Source organism: Protopterus annectens, chromosome 9.part0, assembly GCF_019279795.1.
Source record: "Protopterus annectens isolate FY-2018-M chromosome 9.part0, PAN1.0, whole genome shotgun sequence".
NCBI classification, from domain to species: Eukaryota; Metazoa; Chordata; order Ceratodontiformes; family Protopteridae; genus Protopterus; species Protopterus annectens.
In genome coordinates this window covers 575,859,259-575,884,697 of record NC_056743.1, presented here as the reverse complement: position 1 = coordinate 575,884,697, position 25,439 = coordinate 575,859,259, and positions in this window count along the sequence as shown.

Here is a 25,439-nt window from a genome sequence, read left to right as displayed (position 1 = left end):
GATGTTTGCTGCTATTTTAATTTCTGGTTGTCAGTCATGTCTTAATAGGACATTATTGTTGCACCTTTACTAATAGTTATAGACCACATCTCAATTGCATAAGTTAAATAAAAAGATGGGTTGCAAGAGTCATTAATGAAACAAGCAGTGTTAGCACCATAGCCAAAGCTATTTCTTGTAGATTCATAGGTTCTTAGGTGTATACTAGACTAATGACCACTGGGCTTTTATAAGTCTAGTATATGTAAGCTAGGGAAGATTTGCAGGATACATGTGTCCATTAGAAACATAGTTGCTAACCCTATGGTGTATTTCCAATTTCCCATCCTCTGGTCCGGGCTTCTCTTGAACAGGGGTTGGAAGAGTTCTGCTTCACATGGTTGGGAAGCCTGTTTCACAGATGGGGAATTCCCTGAGACACATATACCTGTCCCTCCAACATGTCCTTTTTATGTTAGAAGCAAAGTTTAATCCCTAGACTGCGTAATTCTGATTCTATTTGTCATTCAGATATGCAAAAGGTCCATCAGAGTGAATCCAAGGATGCCTTGTATGCCAGTCATAGATTGCATCTTGACTGTCTGTAGGAAATAGAGCATAAAGATAGTGCTATGAGGATATCTGCATAGGACATGCTGTTTATGTGCTGTATTCTTTTTGTTAGGAACTTTTGTGATTGTTCGTGTCATTGCATGTGCCTGATCTGGTACATATTGAAGGGGCATTGTATTCACTGACGGGCATGATGAAGGTCATATATAGTGAAATTATGACTTCCTTGGACCTAGATGTCATGCCCCTGCTTATAAGTTGAGTGCCATAAAATAATTTCTTTAATATGTTAGCCAAATCTTGTTGGAAAGCCAGGTTACTATCTACATTCATACCCAAATTTCTGACTAATGGCTCCACTCTTAAGGGTGTATATCGAAGATATAATTTCATAGGGCAGTTGTCTTCACAAAGGGTACTACTATGTATTTTTTGGCATTCGGTTTTCATTTGTGGCTTTGGCACCAGTCATTTGTCTGTGTTAGTCCTTCTTGTAGGATGTTATTCTCTTGGGGGATTCTATGCTTACTCCTAGTTTGCAATCATCTGCAAACTTGTTCAGCCAGAAGACCCTGACACTAGCCTTGACATCATAGAAGTAGATGCCAAAACAAGTAGACCCAGAAAAAAGCCCATGGGACTCCTATAGTAATTGGCCTCTTTATGGAGGTTGTCTCCACAGTCTAACTTCCTGGGTCCTATCTAAGACCCAGCTGGATATCCAATGTGTTACACAAGGGTTTACACCTGCATCTGTGATGTTTGTTTACAAATAACTGAGTGGTGTATTTTATCAGTTGTCTTATGTGTCATTTTGCCCCAATACATTATCTTGGTGACCTTCTGAAAAAGGTTCACCAGGTTGACTAGGCATGATCTGTCTTTGATGAAACTAAACTGGGTTGGATCCAGTGCTTGAAGGTTTTCTATGTTTGTATTAGTTATCTTCATGATAATTATTTCAATGGCTTTGCATATGACAGTGTAGCAACTGCCTCATATACAAGGACAACCCTCCACTACTACCACCAAGGAACACAATTTGTGAGAGATGCCGTTAGAGCCTATGCTCTCTCCCTCACATGTCAGTATATCTGGCACTGAGAAGGTTGTCAACACAAACACCACACTTCAAACACCACCCATAAATACACAACACACATCCACATATGCAGAAGTCCTAAACAAAAGCATACCCAAACAAAAGAGATCTCCGAGGCAAAAACACAAGCGAACTCCACTGCCCACCACACCACATACCACAGATAGTCCACACACCAGTGTCTCACAGCCACTAAGGCCTAAACATAAACCCAACATATTATTCATAGGAGACTCTATTGTGAGACACACAGATGTGCTGCTCACCAGGCTGGCTAAGGAGAAAGTCACAGTTAGTTGTTTGTCAAGTGCCAGAATCCAGCATATCACCCATGCACTCAAGTCTCTCAAAAACAGGTACTGTTATGACTTTGCCATAGTCGATGTTGGTGTGAATGACTTGATTAGCTTTAACAATTGGCTTAGTTTCTGGTGTCATTCCAAGTGGATTCAGTACCTGACAGCCTGGGAAGACATGATTGACAAATCACAGTGCTTTTCCACAGATGGCCTGCATCTGTCTTCCTTGGGCTTCAGGCTTCTGGCAAAGGCTCTTGCCTCCACCATAGTGCCATTTTAGGCAATGCCATGAGGTCAAAACAACCAGCATGAAAATGTCATCAAAACGCAAATTAAAGGTCATGCTGCTAAATGCTAGGAGTCTAAACATGAACCTGCACTCATTGCAAGCATTCTTAACCATGGAAGATGCTGACATTTGTGCAGTCACAGAAACCTGGTTTAAAGTTGGGGAGAGCACCCCAGCCATACCAGGTTACTCATCCTATCATACATTCAGACCCTAAACCGTGGGCAGCAAAGCAAAAGGAGGTGGAGTTGCAATATGTACATAAAAGACATACACACCTCCAGGCTGGTCAAACAGTATGATGTACAGGACACACTCCAGGTGCAGTTAATCATTGACAAGACCCCTATTCAAATCATAGCTAGCTACAGGCCCCCAACTTTGACTCAAGATGCCTACTCCACCTATCTGGACCTCTTCGAATCTATCAAGATTCGACCCTTTACCCTGATCCTGGGCAACGTTAACTACGCAACCATAGAATGGAAAAACTACTCATGCCAAAACACGAATGTCCAGAGATTCCTTGATTTTGTCAATGCAAATGCCTTGGACCAGCTGGTCAACACCTCCAAAAAAGGTTAAACTATTTTGGACTTGGTATTAACCACCATGAGCAACCACTGCAGCTTCCCTACAGTATCATCCTCCCTGGTAAGATCTGACCACAAAGTGGTCACTTTCAAAGTCACCATCTTCCCCAACCCCACAAAGCTGATTACAACCTTCTGAGGGAAGGTGTAAACAGCTTCACAGCCCCCTCCAAAGCAACTGGCACATATGTCCAAACCAAGTACTATACAAGCATTTATATAGCGGCATAGGATTAGGAATACCCGATAGGACAAAATCATCCTTCTCAGGGAAGAGTAAACCTGTCTGGTGGACATCTGCAATAAATAAACTCTACAATAAAAGAAAAAAATTGCTGTCCAGGACCATGAAGGAGCAGACACCTAACTGGAAGAAATCTCTGCCTGAACAAGCAAATAAGAGCATTAGTGAAATCCTCCAAAGTAAACTTCAAGTCCAAACTAGCCACATCTACTAAAGACAATCATAAGGCCTTCTTCACATATGTCCGCAATCTTAAAGGAAGCACTCAGATCTTCTCAGAACTGTCAGTCAAGGACACCACATACACAAACACTGTAGATATAGCCAACATGCTGGAAGACAGGTTCAGTGAAAACTTCACCCTTCTGTCCCCCATCAGTAAATCAGGACATCCCCAGCACCTGCCCCCAATTCTTATCTCTTGTAGCAAATCATCACTGCCCTCTCAAAGGCAAAAAATACAGCCTCCATGGGATATGATAACATCCCAGGCTGCATCCTGAATGAACTTAGGCAGGAACTTGCAGCACCATTAGGATCCCTATTCAACTAAAGCCAGAGTACCAGCTTTTTGCCATCTGAATGAAGGACAGCCACTATCAACCCTTTGCACAAAGGTGTAGCGTCCATTGATCCAGGAAATTATAGACCCATCAGACTACTTAGCTGATCTGCAAGAACATCAAGCAGATTATCATGGTCCTCATTAACAAGGCAACCTCCAAACACTCCATCCCATACAGTACAGTTTCATCAAATGGAGGTCATGCCTGTTAAATTTGGTTAATTTCTTTGAGACAGTCACAAAGCCATGGATGAGAGGAAGATGGTGCACACTGCCTACCATGACCTGGCCAAAGCCTTCAATACTATTCCCCACTTGGCATCAATCTGTATGTTTCCAGATGGGTAGCAAACTGGCTTACTGATAGAGCCCACCTATTCAAAATACCTCAAGCAGTAGACCCATAACAAGAGGTGTACCCCAAAAATTGGCCTTGGGGGCTTCTGTTATTTGGGATATATCTTTCTGAGGCACAGGCCAAAATCAGTGGGCTATGGCTGACTCAGTTTGCAAATGACTGCAAGCTGGGCATTGTCATCAATTCCCCTAGTGATGTGGACATCCTCCGAGGTGGTCTCACCCAAACAAATGACTGGTGCCAGAAACATGGCCTCAAACTGAATGCCAAAAAATGCATCTTTGTCCCCTTTAGGGAGAGAGACATCCCCACAAATTATCACATTAATAACAAAATCCTAAGAGCACAATCAGTTGTCAGGGACTTGGGCAGTCAGGTTGATAGCAACCTGACTTTTGACCACCATATTGCCTCCATTGTACGGAAAGCTATCGACATGGCCCACATCATTAGTAAGGGTCTCTCATCCAGGGACAAGGAGGTCATAACATTCATGTATTTTTCCCTTATAAGACCCATTATTGAGTACAATGCTCCTTTTGGCATGTACCTTGCAAAGCACATGTAGCAGTTGGGCAGACCACAGAGGTTCCTCACCAAGAGAATCCAGGGCCTTGAACATCTACCCTACACAGATAAGGTAACAGCCCAGTCCCTCTGCTCAGTCTCATACAGACTCCTCAGAGGTGACCTCTGTCTGGCATACAAAGCAATCCCAAACCCCACCTTGATGGGACTGCTGCATATCTGCAAGTCAAGCTCCACTCGAGTAACCAGCACTCCTGACCTCAACCTGGTCTCTGACATCAATAGGAATTGTTTGTGAGACAGATTTGTGTCCCAGAGACTCCCCCTTCTGTGAATAGACTCCATCTCCATGTCAAGCAGAGTACCTCATTAACCCTTTTTAAGTGCAACCTGGATAACTGGATGAGGAACAGAAAATACACCCCTGGGATTACACGTGCCCCTGCTGGGCAGGGGTATTGAGTGCTGACTTGTCAGAACATGGGCTAAATTCTTGGCTAGGCTTGTAAGGGCCTCAGGCCCAACAGCCTAGTAACTTCCTATGATCTAGTTCTGTATGTTTGGTGCCATCATGCAAATATTTCAATTTACAGTGGAATAGTTGAAGTTGCCATAAAAATTGCTTTGAGTTGAATGTTAGAGCCTCTAGTAAGACAAAGTATGAGAAAAGGGTTTCTTGGTTCATAGAAGGTGCCCTATAGCTTGAAATGATATGATATGGGACTTTGCCTATGGAAATCTGGACATGGAGAAGTTCAAGCACATCATCCTGTTTTATTAGTCCTGAGGTAAGTTTCTGTTGGTACAGATTAACTCATTCACTCCACTGGAGCTCAGGATGTTTGCACTGTAACTTCCAATGGCCGGAGCCCTAAGCCCTTTGAATCAAATCAAATTATGTCTTCACATTTCAAACAAATATTCATATCTCTGGAGCCATAGGGATTATGAAAGAAATATAAATGGCACACTCCCAGGATGAGAAAGCTATATACTGCTTCCTCCAGTTCTTATGCCTGCTAGTTGAACATGGAAAACTGGGTCAAAGTTACAGCTTTATCCATACATGCCATGGAATTATTTCTTATTTAAAAGAATTCTCCTTGATTCACTATATAACTAAATTTCTTCAGAATAGGTTGTACAGTTTGGTTGGGATTCATTAATGAGCTGCATACTACATTGAGCTCAGTTTTGTGGGAAATGGCCCCATAGGCTAGTAACAGTCCAAACAGCTAATGTGCTGCAGAACAAGTGGAAGTGTGCCATGAAGCATATATGTTAATGAATGTATAATAATATGCAAATGGAAGTGTGTAAGGAAATGATGACATGATGACATGAAAAGAGTAGGCAGTCCTAATTCATAGTCATACAGTGCGTGGAATTATGCAGCAACGTATGACAAAGTATAAAATGAAAAAGCATGCTGAAAGTATTACAGCTGGAGCTAAAAGTGCCCAAGTTCACAGCAGCAGTCAAGCAGTAGCATATAGTAACTACTAACATCGCCACTGTTATTTGGTATGCATGGGCAGGTATCTAGCAGTAGCAAAGACAGTAATGCCAGCAGGCAATATTCCTCAACCTTCCAGACCAATATATCACTGAATGATTTTGTGTGACACTGTTCAGGACTTGATTCACAAGTATTACCCACGTATGGAATCTGCTGGAATGTATGGACTTCCTATCCTTGCAAATGCCACGGTATTTATAGCACTCTCTATCCTAGCCACAGGGACCTTTCAGAGACAAAAAAAGAGTACACATTAGGCACTTCTCAGGCCTCTCCCTCTACAATACTAAACAGGTTCCTCAACATAATACTTCAATACTTGGATGAGCATATCTAGTTTCTCAGCACACCAGATGAGGGAACCACCATTATAGGTGTTCTTTATGACATGTCTCTGAGGCATTGGCAGCTCTACATTGCTCACACACCGCAATGAGGCAATTCATGTGATTTACATATATGACATATTTCAGCTATGTCTCCATTTGCTGCAAGTTAAAATCCACAGGGCCATCCAGCTGGTATGTATAGTCACTGGAGATAATGTGTCCATTTGTAGTAACTCTCCCACATATGTTGCTACTGTTTTGTACATAATGATGAATAACTGCTAGAACTCAGGTAGTGATGTTTGCACAGAACTCACATAGCCTTGTTGAACTCCGCCACAAACAAACAAACTTATAAAATGACTGAGCATGTGTTTCGGCCAGATCAAGGCTGCTTCTGCTCCTTTGATATGACTTGAGGGGCACTGCAATATAACCCTTCAACTACTTGCAGGATGTTTCTACATGTGTCATGCACTTTATATGATACTGAAGAAGCAGGTAAGCCAGCCCCATGGTACAATAACAGTCAGACTTCATACATATATATACACACACACACACACATGACTGGCACAAGAGATGCAGCAACATCATTAGCTAAAGACACGAGAGGTGGAACAGTAGCAAGCAAAAGCAGCACAGTGCTCCCTAGGACAGTGAAATGCTTAATACTTGGCTGATGAACTGGCAACATGTAGTCTAGAATTATGGGCCATGATGAGCACAAAGTGACAGGGCAGTGTCATACATAGGAAACATAGTGCATGCAGTTTTCATATCAGGTCATGCTGGTCAGTGCAGACATGGGCGGTTCTGTATTAGACATCTCCACTCACACACCTGACAGGCGGGAGGCATACCTTTCAACTGCAAGATTTTCACAGAATGTCCAGATTTTTCTCTCATATTTTTGGTTTGTTCCTCATAAATATTTTTTCTGACAAATCACTAAGATGAGCTAAAGATTAAAGTCACTAAATAATGACATGCATTTCAGTTTCAGACTTCATATCCTTTAGAAAATGCATGCTAACACAAATCCTGTTATTCTAGGAACTTTCTAAGTTTATAAGAGTAATATTTAAAATGTGTCCCTATTTATGGGCCTTTGTCCTCCCATTATGTCAGGCTTTGTCCAGTTTCCCGTGCTAAGAGGATGAGAGACTTATAGTGGGAGGATGGAGTGGGTCACAGTCATTACTGTATGCATATGGGTAATGGGTATTCTGTGTCAGGGGTAATTTTCTTCTACAATATGGTGAGGATGCCTTTGTGACCCTGACCTGGGTCCACTCCATTGGCTTTTTACAGCAGGACATGTAGCCTCCAATGGATGGTATGTGACTTCATGACCAGGATGCAATGTACATATCCTGTTAATGGTGGCTGGGTACCATCATTGTCCATGATGAGTGGTTGCAGAGCATCATGCACTTCATGATACAGGTTCGGGCTGTGTACCTTGTGATGGTCAACCTACATGGCCAACTTCCATGTATAACCTACATCAACCTTAGACAATACTACCATTCTGGATAGTAATGGTGGCACTGGCAATCTTTTATATGGTGGTTGACATGGAAGTAGGGCATGTAGCCACAGTACCATACTTGGGAGTGAACTTGCATTCCATGTCCTAAGTGAGCTGCTGGCAGTGCTACATGATGTCTTCACAAATGCCACATAACATAGAAATCAGGTACATGCTGAATTAGGTAGCTGCAACATTGTGCCTGGATAATTGTCCGCCACAAGTCCTGCTTATGTGTCAGGGTCCAGCTGTGAGATGTGACATTGTGCAACCATGTGACCTACAAAATGGTTGATTTACCCACAAAAGACACAGTGTACTCATCTGCTGTTTTAGCTATGGTGGGCTGTTGTTGGTACTTCCAGCCACAAAGGACCTCTCCAGCAGTAGGAACATTGAGCACTCTTGAGTGTATAGCCTCATGTTCATTTGTGAGCATGGTCACATCTTCTTCATCTTGCACTTCAGGTGGATATTACTCGATGAAGGGGGCAGGCATTGCCACTAGGTCATCTAAATCTGAATGTGACTGAATTTTTTTTCCTCCAATTTGTTTTTCCTTGAGAAACAAAATACACACAAATCATAATGTCATGCAAATAGCTCTACCCATTTCCATTTTAACAATTCATCATTTGCTTAGTTTGCACCATTATGGCTTACACATTATTGTCTTTCCCCACATTTGACCTTTACCTTCAGCAATACCTGACTTTCTCTGTTATTATAATACTCACCTCTTTTATTTGTCTTTGCTATCTGCCTATCAATACTTCCTCCCATCTGTTCTTTAATCATTTTACCCAACTTCTACTTACCTCACTTCTCACAACCTACTTTATTCGATGTCCTACCTTTTCTGCTTGCATTTTACCTTTATCTCCATCTTTTCAACCCAAATGTCATCTGCGATTTACTTATTTACAATTTGTTTACTGGGTGGGTGAGCTAGTCTGGTCACCCTTTAAATTCACAACGCAGGTACAGCCAACAACTTCCTCTTTAAATGTTATAGTTAAAATACAGTACGGACATAATTCTATGTTCTTGTGCATGGAAAGTCATGATACTTAGATTTAATGTATTTCATTGTTTCTTCTAGAAAGAAAAAAATCTTTGGTAATTGATGAGACAGTTAATTTGCACGCAGATTCCAAAACAAAGTGGTGAAGCTAACAAATACTTTAAGTACATTGCCATAAATTCTGACTTTGGGGTTGAAATTCACATATATTTTTAAACAGGATGATAGTCTTATTGTTATGAGAATGGTATGGTGCTTTAATATCTTTCAAATTGTAACTTGTTATGTAAAATAGCAAGTCATTTAGTTTTTTGTTTAAATAGGCAGTCTCATTAAATTGTCATACCACTTTTCAGTTAAAGGTCAGCCATTCCAAAAAAGAAAAGGCTATAACTAGTTGAAGTGTTGTTTAATCTCAGCTGGTGGAATCTAAAGACAGACCTCAAATGAAACATCAGAGGCCACATTAAAAAAAAATCACACAAGAATAATTAACTATAATTAACAACACTAAGGCATATTAGTGAAATGATCTGCAGCGCCATGTGTTACTGTTCAGTCTACCGTAATGATAAAAGGCTAAACTTCACAATGAAATATGAAACAAAAATAATTTATTACAGACCTTTGAGATAACCTGGGGTGAGGCACAAACAATAAGTATAGCAGGAAAAGGAAAGAATGGAAGAACAGCGGAAGCTTAAGAGACAACAGGAGACGAACTGCCCGTATAAGAAAAAAATCAGAAATATGAGAAAATGTATTATAATGAGCATTATGAATTGCAAAGTGACTCTGGTTTCCTGTGAGAACATTATAATTGACCTCTGCAAATGTACAGGCCTCAGTCTCATATCATTAGAAAAATGAATTTTAAAAATATTCTGCTTTTATAGCATCTACACCTTCTGCCATTCTGCTCTGAAATTATAGGGTAAGAAAAGGAGAATGCATAAGTAGCTGAATCATACGTTAGAACCCGCTGATACTGGCTGCTTGACTTTTCAAAGGTTCACTCATTTGTGCAATCACATTCCCAAAGACAACACCAGACCTAAATTGTGGCAATACATTTTGCAAAGTTGGCTTAGGTAAGGGCTTTTATGCATGATTTATGAAGAATGGATTTTTTCCTTCCATTTTCATTTATTCTTTTTTTTTTTTACATGAATGAATAAGTTTGTATATCATTACTATGGGCAGATGCATGATCCATTAAAAAAGTATCACTAAATCCCAGATTTTAACAGCAGACAAGAATCACTTGTATAACATACTTCCTCCATTTATCTTTTCAGATCTTAAACTGTTATTCCTCATTAACCTGTTCTGTCTCTACTGACCACAATAGCAATAGCTGGCAGTAACCTGCCACTGATTTTAATCACAGAGTATTTCCATTCAAGTATGCATCTAAGCCACTGTTACAGGTATAACATACTGTCACTCACAAATATGACAATATTCAATGCTGCTTAAGCAACTACTGAATGCTCTCTTTCCAGGTTTCAGCTATTATTTTTCTGCTGCAAACCATAAGGTATCTGTTTGTAGTTATATATTTTAAATGTTATCTTACATATCCTGTGTCACCTACTATTGTACTGCTACACTCTTTCAAATGAATAATTTTATCTTATTATTGTTAAATATCCTGTGCTTCATGATGTTTATAACCAATTACATTTTGTAGCTGTTTCCCTGGTAGCCCATTGAAAACAGGTTAGTTGGCAGGTCATACTTTCTTGGTAAACAAAAACACAAAGAAATATATTTATGAATGAATTAATGAATGCATGAATACTGCACTAATTAGAATCACCCATTGGATGTTTTAATTTTCTTTATTCTTCTTCTGAAACTACTACAGAAAAGCTATTCCACAAATTCGTCTGAATGAAATAAACTTTTAGACAGGAAGTTGTATTGCCCCATTTCTTTTCCTTATCTCTTCCAGTTCATCATATAATATATGGGAGGAAGTAAATAAATTCCTTTCAAGTTCCCTTTGCTTCATAAGAATTTGAAACTTGGCACAAAGATAGATAGATAGATAGATAGATAGATAGATAGATAGATAGATAGACAGACAGACAGACAGACAGATAGATAGATAGATAGATAGATAGACAGATAGATAGATAGATAGATAGATAGATAGATAGATAGATTTAAATATTTAATTAGCAGTGTGAGTTTAAAGCCCCTATTGGAGGTAGTGGGTGTGAAGTGCCCTACATATATGTTTTTCTGTGGACATTTCCAAGAAGTAAAGGGATTGTGGTCTTTGGTCAGCCTTATTCAGCCTGACATACAAAGTAGAAGTCTCCATTTACAATCCTCTTACATATTTTATTTTCTAAAAGAAACTACTCTCTTTAGTTATTCTGGTTTTCTTGGATATCATTATTTTTTTTAATAAATCTTTTTCCTGTCTCCAATTCTGTTTTGAGAGCACAGCATGTTTATTTTAATTCTCTTCAGTTTGTTTCTCATGTAGATGATATTAGCTTTCTTATTGAGCTATTTATTCTGCATACCTCTTTGCAGTGGAAGTCTTCTGAACGTATGCTGCAAGCGACACTGCAAACAGGATCTGACAGATGGTCTGTATAGAAGGGCAGTAACTTTTTGCTTTCTATTACTTGTACATCTCTTTTTAAAATCTAGTGTTATCTCACCTACCCTTATGGTTTTACTGCTGTTTGTCTATCTACTGAAGGAATGTCTGATAAAGTATTACAAGGCTACTTATCTTGAGAAGTGTTTTCATTTTTATTGTTAGTCGCATTCTAAACATACGTACATGTAATTTTATTTCCTAAATGCACCACTCTGAACATCTTTTTGTCCTGAATTGAAGCTACCTTACATTTATTTTTTTCTAACTCTGAAAAGTGTAATGCCTTTCTTACTTTCTCATCCAATTTACAAACACTGTTATACAGCTTTTTCAACTCAGCTCATAAATCGTGCCCACATAAGAATGCGTCTGAGTACAGGTCCTGATGCTGAGACATGCAGTACATCACTAAAAAATACATCGTCAATCCTTTCAGTCAGTATATTTCACATTTATTATGAAACATCATGCCCACTTGAAGAGGCAGTATGTACATATGTATGTATGCATGCATGCATTGTTTATTCTGTTAGTCTGACTTTTGATGTTGCTCTTTCATTTTTGCGATGACTACAATCGATCCTTTTCAAACACTTGATCTATAAATCATGCTACAACCAAAGGTCTACCCACAAGCCTTCTAGTATCGTATTATATTACAGAGAGTTAAGTCAATAGGTTGTTAAAAAGTTGCATCCTACAGTCTGGGATCAATTCCCTGAACCCCCCTTTACATACTGTGTGACTCTGGGGAAGCAAATAGTCAAAGAGTTCTCTTCCTCTCCACCCTTGCATAGTGAGTTCATATAATTAAAAAATAAAATTACAAATCTGGCTAGCTCACTCAGTCTTAATCAAGTGAACCTAAAGTGGATAAAGTGGGTATTAGAAAAATGAATAAATGATTATAGAAGGCTTGACTCCTTTGCTTCTTAACTCCTTCTGAGGACAGTTTACATTGAAAATTCACTATGCTTGATCTTAAAGTGGTATTTCTTACAGCAGATGGAAAGACTTTCTCCAGCTGCAGGCATCAGTAAAAGATGACATTTTTTCCACATGGTATTAACCCTAATTTCTAGCAATATGTCTTCTGAGAGAGTAAATTAAATGGCTATGACTCTTCATAGGTGACATAAAACACCCAGAAAAGGCAAATACATCTGAGCAGGTGAGAAGAAACTTAGGAAGTCTGCAGGAAAGATGAACTAAGGCAGCTTGCGTTTAATAGAAGGACGTATAATATAATGCATCTAGGGAAGAAAGTAGGGAAAAGTGGAAAGTCTCCATGTGAATTGAAGTGTAGCAGAATGTACATTTTACAATGATAGTTACGTTAGATGGTGTACTTATAAATAAGGATGATAGAAAAGTAGGAAATCAGAAAGAGAGGGCTAGAGGATCGTAAAAGAAAAGACAAGAAAATGTCATTACATCCAGGATCGAATTCAGCACTAAGGGACCCAGGCGGCTGACTAGGGCCCAGTGATTGCAGAGGAGCCCAGCCACCACATTAATTTAACTTTTTTAAATAGTTTTACTGCTTTAATGCTACAATACCTGCAGCTTTAAGATATTTTGTTTTTCCTTATCAGGAAATGCATTCACAAGATTTTATGCTTAATTCTTCTGCTTCATCCAGCCAATGAGATGAAAGTACAAGATTCTGATTATAGACCAAATGAACACAATGCAGAATTATGCATTTATTTGAATTGCTTTGTATATTCACTGCAAATGCAGCATTATGCATTTATACAGAAGAACACAGCAATCAGCATTTCTTTGCAGGTTGATAGACTGTAAGTAAATAGACAGTTATATTCAAATGCCAAGTAGGAGTTTTATTTGTGCAGGTAGATAGCATGCTTGAATGGACAGTTGTTATTCAAATGCCAAGCAGCAGTTTTCTTTTTGCAGGTAGACAGACTATGTGAGAGTAAATGGACATTTTATATTCAAATGCCAAGCAGTAGTTTTATTTTTGCAGGTAGATAGTGTGTGTGAGATTAAATAGTTTGTGTTTAAATGCTAAACAGCAGTTGGTGGCAGCTGTTGTGGATGTAAAAGACCCCACAGCACCTGTATTAAACAATAGGGATCCATTACTAAGAACTTATTTATATTTACAGACAAGATTTATATTCAATATTTACAGTTTATATACAATATCCATCATTTGTTTCTATAATCAAAACATATTTTTTATAATTATTCTCATTCATTTTCATTCTTTTGTCCAGTAAAACCCCCCCCCCCTCTGTCTTTCCTCCACAACCAAATAAAATAATAGCCAAATACCATTTTCTGTTACTCATAATTTCTGGTACTCTTTGATTCCATAAAATCCACAATACAATAAATAATTTTCTATCAGTATTTTTTCTATATAATGTTTAGTTTTGTTTTAAAAAAAAGAATATTCATTGTTATTCATACATAAATCTTCTACTCAATTTATATCCTCAAAAAAATTATTTCCTCTAATTTCTTCCACACTTTCATAACCCTTCAACACTTTAAGGAAACATGTTCAACATTTTCCTCTGCCCCACAATAATTACAAATTCCTTCGCAATTCATTTTGTGTGGCATATTTGCCTTGAGAGGTATTTTTTATAGATAACATTCATAAAAACCATGACATTCTACCATTTCTTTACATCTTTTTTCTCTCTCTCTTATGGCTTTAATCACCTCATCATTTTAGTTCTTTAAAAGTGTACACATAATAATAATTGTACATTATATTTTCATACCATGCCCTTATTTCAATATCTATTCTAATTTTATTTTCCATAATATAATTTTCTCCTGATGAGCTTTAATTTATTCACTGATACACATTTTCTTCTTTTAATGATTTTTAACAAGTTTCATTTCTTTTCATATTTCTGATACAATATTTTCTTTAATAATTTATCTTGCCTTTCAACAACTTACATTTGTTGTAAAAGTGAACCAAAAAAATGTTCAGTGGAAAACTAAAACAATATAAAACCAAATCCACTAATAGAAAAGACACAAGCAACAGCAAGGAACCAGTTCAAAGTAAACACCGGTAGCGTTAAAATTCATCAGAAATACATTAAAATCACTTTATCCTATTTTATACATTTTATTGTCCAATAAAAAAAAACTTTCCAATTAATAAAGCAATTTGTATGAAAAAAGTATAGTACCAAAACACATATGGAATATCCAAATATTCATGAAAGGCTGCTATAACAGGAACGAAACTCACAGGCAATCCTTGAAATCAAACAAACAATTTATTGGAAGTAAAAAATGAGCGCTTTCGCGTGGTCCATCCACGCTTCATCAGATAAATCACTTAAACTTGTGTGGGGATTATATACAACCGCTCAAGGCGGGAAAGTCTGCTCATTAATCAATTAACATTTGAATCATACTAAAAGCATTAAAAACACTAAAAACACTTAACCATTTAAGTGCACTTGCTGGCTCAGATCTTGAGCTACTAAATGCTTTTATGTTTGCAAAAAACACATACTTATATTCTTATATAAACCTATAACACAATTTGGAATAAATAAATAAAACGAAAATATATATGTAAATATCAGCTTAAATTTTCGTATATAATTTATAATTTTACATATTTATATAAATTCTCATATATTTCTGCTAATCAGAACTTATCAAATGTAAATATAATTTTACATATATAAATATAGATAAAAGTTATAAATCAATTTTAATTATATTTAAATTAAAATCACCATATGTAAGATATAGGATATTAAACTTGCTCATAGTTATTAAACATGATGTTATAAATCTATAAACAACATGTATAGCATATCAATAAATGTCATATAATATGTCTTGTAGAGTCAATAGGAGATATAAAATATCTGCTCTTTAACAATTATGCTTCATGTTTTAATATGTTAAATTCATTCTAAGAGCAATATCTACATATATATGTATATACTGTGATAATGAATGAACCAGATGAAAAATATTATATCTGTCATAGGTATAAAAACCTAAAATTTACTTCCTAGATATTAAAAGTGGTTTGATGGACACCTGAGTGTTAAGTCCCGGCTCAATATGTGCTCCCAAACGGAGTATCCATTCAAGCTCCATTAATGCCAACTGATTCTCTTTGTCTCCCCCTCTTTCATTTTGATTTACTACTTGTAGGACTCTAAAAGAGAAAGAATGTGTGGAGAATTCTATAATATGTTTGGCCAACGCGTTGTTATCTATAGCTTTGCGTATATCATAAAGATGATTGTATATGCGTTCCTGCAACCTTCTCTTTGTTAATCCCACATAGAAGGCCTCACATTTATTGCAGGTGGCCAAATATATCAAATTTCTAGTATTGCAACTTGCTCGAAAATGTGGTTTAAAGACAAAATTAATATTAGGGTGTACAAAACACTGTGTCTTAGTTATGTATCTGCACCTGTTGCTACTATAACATGGGTAGGTACCAAAATCTTTGGTTTTGATGTTATAAGCCAGCGTATTTTCTCCCTCTCTTCTGATGTTCTTATCTCCACATAAAATTCTTTTTAAATTCCTACTATTCTTATATATAAAGGAAGGGCTCTTACCTACAAATTTCTTGGTGGAGGAGTCTATTGTTAGAATATGCCAGTTGGCATGAATGACTTGCTGAATCTTTCTGATGTCACTAGTGTAGGTAGTAATGTAACCTATTTGATTACTACTGCCTTCTTTTCTCCTATTAAATCTTGTATTATTTCTTTTACATTTCGCAGCCATATCAACCTTTTTAATGGGTATGGTGTCACCTAGGATATTAAACTTGATGTTACTGACCATGGTGGGACTGTATCCTCTGTCAATAAATAATTTCTCTAGAAACTGTGCTTCTTTATTCAATTCATCTATGTTACTGCACAATCTCTTAATTCTAGTATATTGGCTCTTAACTATAGCTTGAAAGGTGTGGCGGGGGTGCATGCTATCAAAACATAGCATAGAATTCTTCCAAGTTGGTTTCCTGTATAGGGTGGATTCTAGGGTGCCCTCATTTGTGAACCTTATGGTGACATCCAAAAAATGGATTTCTTGGTTAGAAACCTCCTGTGTGAAACGTAAAAACGTACTGGTAGTATTTAAGTATTGTAGAAAGCATTCAAATAATTCCAGAGTACCTTCCCATATTATTATGACGTCATCAACAAAACGTCTGTAAAGCTTAATAAGCTTGAAGTTCTCATGTGTAAAGAGGTAGAGCTTCTCCCACCATAGGACTACCAGGTTGGCATAGGTGTTAGCGCAGGGGGTGCCCATGGCAACCCCCCACTTCTGTAAATAATTACTGCCACCAAACATAAAGGCGTTATTGAATAACACTAATTCTAACAATTGATCTACCAATATAATTCTATCTTTCGAAAAATCAGTTTCTTTGACCAACAGTTCATTTATATATTGCATACCGATGTCATTAGGTATCGAGGTGAATAAATCCTTGACATCTAAGGTGATCAAAAGATATGATTGGTCATTGTCTAAATTTAATTCTTTAATGTCATTCAAAAAATCATATGTATCTTTAAGTATGGTGGGAGACTAATTAACTACTGGTCTTAATATATTTTCAATTAGTTGTGAAGCATGTGCTGTCACCCACCTATCGCCCGATACTATGGGTCTTAATGGAACAGGGTATACACCCTTGTGTACCTTAGGTATTCCTTTAATGGTGGGAGTAACAGGATGTTCAATATATAAAAACTCATATACTTCTTGACTAATCTGTCGACACATGAGAAGATCGTAAAAGACGTCTTTGACAATTTTAATAATTTTAGTCACTGCATCAGGGGATATAGGGGTGTAAGTGTCTTCTTGCTGCAACATTTGGGTCATACCAATAATGTAATCCTGAGTGTTCAAAAGGACTACCCCCCCCCCCCCCCTTGTCAGCTGGCTTAATGACTATATGAACATTTTGTTGAAGTTCATTGAGGGAACGATATTCATCTGGAGTTAAATTGTAAAACCTGCCTTTCTTATTAATGTTGCTAAACATTAAATAAAACTGGTTCTCACAGGCCCTAAGGAAATATTCTACGTGCAAAGGCATGTCGGGAATAAATACACTTTTCGCTCTTATTAAATCATGCCCCCATTCATTAGATGTTGTGTCATTGAATACTAATTTCAAACATAATTTCCTACAGAACATCCTTAAATCAAACAGTGTGTCTGTTAATATGGCCGAAGTGGCCGGTATGAAACTAAGACCTCTATTTAAAACCTGTACAGTAGTATTGTCCAGAATAAAGTTAGAAAAATTAAACAGTAAATCTGAAGTCAGGTTTTCTTCCTTCTGTTGTGAGTGAATGACTCCGCTGAATATTTTCTCTTTCGGGAGTCCCTGCTGTGTGATCTTCCCCTGTTGGAATATGTTGAAGTCCGTTTCTGATACGGTAAAAAATTCACAAGTGAAGGTAACGCACTGGAGCTATTTTTAGGTATGGCTCCTGAGGTATTCGCAGGTACCTGATGAAAAAAAGCCTCTTGATTCGGTGGAGGCGTGTCAGTGTGAACAGTATCAGTCTGGTTATTTTCAGCTGTTACCGTTGCGTATGTGCCTCTGTTGACCATAGAGGTAGGTATCTCCGGTAATATAGGCACAACAGTATGATTATCTTTATTTCTATGTATAGAGGAAGTAGAAGCTGTTTCAGATATAGTCACAGAATTCGAATGATTAGTGGAATTAAATCTCGGCCAAACAAACACCTGGCCTTTTTGAAAATCTTGATAATCGCGCAACAGTTTTTTCTGTTTGGTAGTTCTCAATTTATCACTGAAAACATTAATTTGAGAAAAGGCACGATTGATTTTATCAAGGCAATGTTCTGAACTGAATCTTTCTAACAATTGTTGATACAAACGCTCCGTTGTATTTCTTAGTTCAGTCTCTAATGGCAAAAAGTAGTCAAGCATTAATTGGGCATACTTGAAACCCAACTCTATATTAAGATCCTGCCATCGCTTAAGTAGTTCAGGATGTGAGTCCCCATAGGTGGGCATACAAAACACCCGCATACCCCTGGGGACTACTTTGAAATGAATACAAGCTTGTAAATGTAGCCTCTGCCACGCATATCTTTGCAATTGATACAAATTATCTTCTATAGTTTTTAAGAGTGGGTAAAATTCAGTAAGGTTCTCACCATTTGTTTCGAAATTGACATGTCCCACTTCTCCTGTAAGGTCCAGAGACAATAAAGAACATTCTTTTAATGATTTTTAACAAGTTTCATTTCTTTTCATATTTCTGATACAATATTTTCTTTAATAATTTATCTTGCCTTTCAACAACTTACATTTGTTGTAAAAGTGAACCAAAAAAATGTTCAGTGGAAAACTAAAACAATATAAAACCAAATCCACTAATAGAAAAGACACAAGCAACAGCAAGGAACCAGTTCAAAGTAAACACCGGTAGCGTTAAAATTCATCAGAAATACATTAAAATCACTTTATCCTATTTTATACATTTTATTGTCCAATAAAAAAAACTTTCCAATTAATAAAGCAATATGTAAAACAATTAGCAAAACAATTAAATGCTCAAATTACTTCCTGTTTTTCTAAAAAAACACAATGTTAAAAAACACTTTGTACAAGTGCAACGATGCTGCATACACCACAGGATTTATCAATCCCAAACCTCCTCGTTCTTCTTCACTATTATATATTATCCCTCTTTTATTTAACATGATTTAATCTCAACCCCCCCACATAAAGGTAAATAGTATGTTAATTATCTCTTTTTAAAACTACATAGTAAATTAAATACCCAAGACATACAGACCAAATTTCCTAATAAAACAGAGTTTATCAAATATACTTTCTTTGTAAAAGTCTGAATTTATAAGTATTCTTTAATTTCTCTAATATGTTTCCTCACTGTAACTGTATAATTTCTCAAGTTCCAAATCATCTTACACCTAGTAACATTATGTCTGCTGTCTTAAATTCAATTCCTATTATTTTACAATTAAATTCCACTCTTTTACACTTTTCCTTGTTCAATCTTAGGCCTACTGTCTTCAGGTTTTTATTCAAATAAACTAATACTGACTCCATAATTTTTATATCTTTAGTACATATAACAATTTCATCAGTATAATCCAACATAATAGGTATGTCTATACCATTCTTTGTAGTATGTCTTGCTGTCTTCATGTTAGTAAATCGATTACTAATATAAAAAATACTACTCAGGGGAGATCCTTGTTTAATCTCTCTCTTTATGTGTATTTCTTTACTTAACAACCCATTCACTAGAACTTTTATTTTGTTTTGATTATATGCAAAAATACAAACCTTCTTTATTTTACTACTAATATAATGACACTGAAATATTTCCCATAAAGTATGATGGTGAATGGTGTCAAATTCTTTATTTAAATCATCTATCATTATTTTAATATCTTCTTTTTTCTTCATAATATCTGTGACACCCCTGCACTGGCCCAGTAATCAAGGACCCTCAGTCCTCTCCACTAACACCCATGAGGGATCCGTACTTTGGGAGGATGACAAGTACACACATGGTAAAGTACAATTTCCCTTAAGGGCACACAGAGATCACAGTCAGTCTGGGGCTGGTTTCTCCCTCACTCTGACTGTGGTCTCTGTGTACTCTTAAGGGAAATTGCACTTTACTGTGTCTGTGCTTGTTATCCTGCCATTGTAAATGTCTCCTAGCTGCTGCCAGTGGTGAGGATTGATGCTCCTTGTTTACTGGGCCAATGCAGGTGTGACACATATTAATTGGTTGGCAGTGGCAGGATAGCAACATCACATATTGGCTTGTAGTGGTGTGGATATTGAATTCTTAAAGCCTGTAAACAGTGGTCACTAAGGAAGGTGTTTGTACTCTCAATCATCCGCGCAATGAACATTCAGAGTTTCATATTACAATTGTTTTATTTTTTTTTTGTTAGCTTCGTTAGTCAGTGAGAGCAGGCAGTCATGTCAGCAGAGGAGTATGGCAAGCTGACTAACAGTTATTTGGCTGAGATGTGCCAGGATAAAGGAATGGTGCATGCCAACCTGACTACGGGAGAAATTATTGCAGCTTTGGGCAAAGCTGCATCTCAGACCAGCAATCAGGAGGACAACCAGGCTGGCCTTGGAGATGTACAACTCTCAAAAAATGAACAGCTCAACCTTTCCACAGAGGACTTAAAAATCCATCTGGAGTTAAAGAGACTTGAGCTGGAGGCCAAGAGTAAGGAAATAGAAGCAGCAGAGAGATGAAGACAACTAGAGGCGGAGGAAAATGAGAAACTGAAACATCTGAAGGTTGAGGAAAATGAGAAATGGCAACATCTACAAGCTGAGGAAAATGAGAAGCTGAGGAGAATAAGAGGCAGAGGCAATATGAAAAGGAGTTGCTGACTCTTCACCAGAGGTAATGAGGAAGGAAGTAACTGAACCCCAGAGGCAACACAAGTCAGTAAATTTATTCCACAATTTACAGAGGGGGATAATTTTGATAGTTTCATTCATATATTTGAAAGGGTATATAAACAGTATAATGTTGACCAAAGGCTCTGGGTAAGGTTCCTGACCCCCTTACTCCATGGTAAAGCTGTAACTGTTATTTCTAAATTGTTTGATACTGTCTGCTTAAATTATAATGCAGTCAAACATTGCTTGTAGAATGCTTTATGTTAACACCAGAAGCTTATAGGAAAAAGGTTCATGAGCATAGACGCAAGGCAGATGAAAGTGTGTGTGGATATATTGCTGAACTAAGCACTTATTTTCATTGGTGGGTGAGTAGATATCAGGTCACCACTTTTGAAGGACTGGCAGACATTTTGCTGAGGGAACAACCCCTCAGTGCTTTGTCTGAGGATATAAGAATTTGGTTAGCTGATAGGCAATGCAATACTTCAGATGAGTTGGGGAAGAAGGGAGACCTATACCTAGCAAGTAGGGCATAACCGCACAGGAAAGGGACATCCAGTGCTGCTCATGGGTCTAAGAGAACCCATAGTGGGAAGCCCAGACAGCTCAAGCAGAGTGTCAGTAGCAGGGGAAGCCACTAGTCCAGATACACATCCAGGATGAAGGGTTAAATGTTTTAAATGCAACCAGTGGAGCCATGAAGCATATAGATGTCCACAGAGGCAAGGTGGGGAACAAAAGGAGGGAGTGCCAGTAAGTGGGAATGACAGAATGCCAGCAGTAAGTTGTCTCTAGACAAAATGGTACCAAATTACCACAAGAGGGTATATCCTATCTTAGTGGATGGGAAAGAGGCCATTGCTAATAGAGATACAGCCTCTTACCTAACCATTGTGAGGCCTGCAATGGTTAAAGAGGAGCACTACTTGCTTGGACAGTCTACTCCAGTCAGAACTTTAGGAGGGACCCCATTCCAAATACTTTTGGCTAGGGTTCACCTTGACTGGGAGAGTGGAAAAGGAAGCCAGCAAGTAGGTGTGTTTGAGGATATCCCTGCAGATGTCCAGATAGGGAATCATTTTGATAATGCAGTAACCTGTGTGCATGCAGTTACATGCAGTCAGGCTTGGAAACAATCATGTGGGTCTGGTAGCCTAGGGAGACCCAGACAGACCGCACACTTCTAGCCAGGAATGGTGCGATGGTTACCTCAGGGAGGGAGCTACCCTGTAGCAGTAACACTGAGAGTGAGCCACAGCTGCTTCTGGGTACTGATGTTCCCTTGGACAGAGTGACTGCAAGGCCAGAGGTGAGTAGTAGTACCCGGGCTGACAGTGGGGCACTGCTGTCAGAAGATATCAGAGTTCCTGTGTAAGGGGAGCTAGGAAGGGTTACTAAGAGACAGTTGAGACAGGCTCATCTCTCAGACCCTACATTACAAGGCCTGAGGGAGGTAGCTAGTGAGGCACCTGATTCTCAAGGGAAGGGGAATCTGTATACTGGGAGAAGGGTTACTGTATAAAGAGTGGACCCCTGAGGGAGTGCTAGAGGGTCAGAGACTACAGCAGTTGGTAGTGCCCAGAGCCTACCATCTAGCACTTCATGTCATAGCCCATGATATTCCCTATACAAGTCAGATGGGCATAAAATGCACAGAGAGACATATTATACAAACGTTTTATTGGCCTGGGATTTCCAGAGATGTAACAGGGTACTGCAGGACCTGTGAGCAGTGCCAAAATGTAGGCAAGGCAGGAGACAAGGTGAAAACTCCTTTGATGCCTATGCCTGTGACTGAGGAGCCATTTCGGATGGTAGTTATGAACATTATGGAGCCTCTGCATACCCCAAGTACCACAGGGAAAAAGTATATCCTAGTGGTAGTAGATTATATTACCAGATACCCTGAAACGGCAGCTCTATCATCCATTGAGGCAGAAAAGGTGGAAAATGCTTTGTTAGAGATTTTCAGCAGGGTAGGTTTCCCAGACGAAATACAGACTGGCAGAGGAGCCAATTTTATGTCAGACCTGCTGGTTTGTCTGTGGAAGTATGGTGGGGTGAAGCACCTAAAGAACACCACCTACCATCCTCAGACTAATGGTCTGGTTGCGAGGTTAAATTCTACACTCAAGACAATGCTATAGGCATTTGCAGACCAGTTCAAGAGGGACTTGGACAAATATTTTCCCCATCTGTTGTTTGCTTACAGAGAAGTGCCTCAGGAATCAACAGGTTTTTCACCCTTTGAGGTGTTGTGTGGGCATAGTGTGAGGGGCCTCTAGATTTGATTTGTGATGAGTGAAAGGGTGAGTGCGAATCCCACAAGAGTCTGTTGTGACATATGTCCTAAACCTCCGGACAATGCTCAGGGAACTCATGGACTTTGCCCAGGAGAACCTGGCAGAAGCCCAACAGCAGAAAAAGGTCTGCTATGACAGGAATGCTTGAGCTAGAGAGTATGCTCTTGGGCAGCAGGTAATGGTTCTCATTCGTGTCAGACACAACAAGCTGCAGGCAGCTTGGGTGAGACCCTGCAAAGTGGAAAGGAAGGTCAGTGATGTTAACTACATGGTGGAACTGCTAGGCAGGGTCACAAATGTTACCATGTTCACATGATGAAACCTTACCATGATAGGGAGACCTTGTGTTGAGTATTTGCAGTGGATGGCAGGAGAAGTCTGAGTGGGATCTGGTGAAAGATCTCCTCAGTGAGGCTTGAACTGACACCTCAGTGAAAGGGGTAGCAATGTCCCAGCAGTTATCCCCTATCCAGGTTAGAGAAATTCGAGCAGTGTTACAGGCGTTTGCAGGCATGTTCATTGGGAAACCACCATGCACCCACTTGGTGATGCACAATATGGATACAGGACCCCAAAGGCTTAGTAAGCAGGCCCCTTATAGGGTTGTTTGAGAGAGTCAAACAAACTCTGAGGGAGAAGATACAGGAAATGTTGCAACTAGGGGTAATCTAGGAGTCCAGCAGTTGTACTGGTACCAAAGAAAGATGGCAGCACGAGGTTCTGTGTGGACTACAGGAAATTAAATATTCACACAGAGTCAGATGCTTATCCCATACCTGCCCAGAAAAGATGAAGCCCTAGAGCAGCTGAGTGGGGCTAAGTATCTTTCCACTGTTGACCTTACCAAGGGTTACTGTCAGGTGCCCTTGACTCCCAGTGCTAGAGAGAGGTCAGCCTTTGTGACTCCTTTTGGCTTGTTCACGAAGATGCCCTTTGGGATGAAAAATGCTTCAGCAACTTTCCAGAGGCTGGTAGATTGTATCCTAGCAGGATATTTTGCCCTTGCTTATGTAGATGATATTGCCATCTATAGCCATTCCTGGCAAGAGCACCTTCAGCATATCAGGGAGGTGCTGGCTAGACTACAGAGGGCAGACTTTACCATTAAGCCCAGCAACTGTCAGGTAGGTATGACAGAGTTCTTCTACCTGGGACATAGAGTGGGGAGTGGTAAGATCATGCCAGAACCTGCATTCAGGCATGGCCTGCCCCTGTTACCAAAAAGTAGGTGAGGGCATTCTTAGGGACAGTGGGATACTACAGAAAGTGTGTCCCCAATTATAGTATCATAGCTGCTCCCCTCACAGACCTGACAAGGAAAACAAGCCAGATAAGGTAGTGTGGATCCCAACATGTGAGCAGGCATTCCAAAAGCTTAAAGGAGCTTTGGGAGGGCCCCCATGTTAGCCAGTCCAGATTACAGCAAAGAATTTGTTGTGCAGGTGGATGCTTCAAACCATGGGGTGGGGACTGCACTTAGCCAGGTTTCCTCAGAGGGAAAAGAGCACTCAGTGGTATATCTCAGTCATTGATTCCAACCCAGGGAAGAATGTTATGCAGCTGTAGAAAAGGAATGCCTAGCCATAGTGTGGGCACTGCAGAACCTTCAGCTTTATCTATATGGAAGGAAATTCACTGTATTCACACATGACAATCCATTAACATGGCTACATCAAGCCAGCCAGCAAAATGCCAAGTTACTAAGTGGAACCTATGGTATAACAGTGCAGCACCACATTGAGATTAGCAGTGCCAATACAGATGGGCTCTCAAGACAGGGAATGGGGGGTAAGGTATTCAAGGATAGGCTCAACCTTCTCAAGCAGTATTTCTCAAGGGTCAATTGAAAATCTAGCTTGAGTTTTCAGGGGTGTGATATCGGGAAATATTGCCACCCCAGCTATCTGGAAGTTTGTAAATAATTCAATGTAATTTGTGAATATTGATATGATTTATACAGAATGGTATGTTATGCACTGAGCTAAAATGTAACCAAAGCATGCCCTGCTGACTTATAATAGAAGTGCATATAAACTATATACCTGTGCAAATGTATGTTTAACAGTAGAAACTAGAACATAAAAGGGTTAACTTGCAAAACTTTAAGAGGATGAATTGAAATTGAAT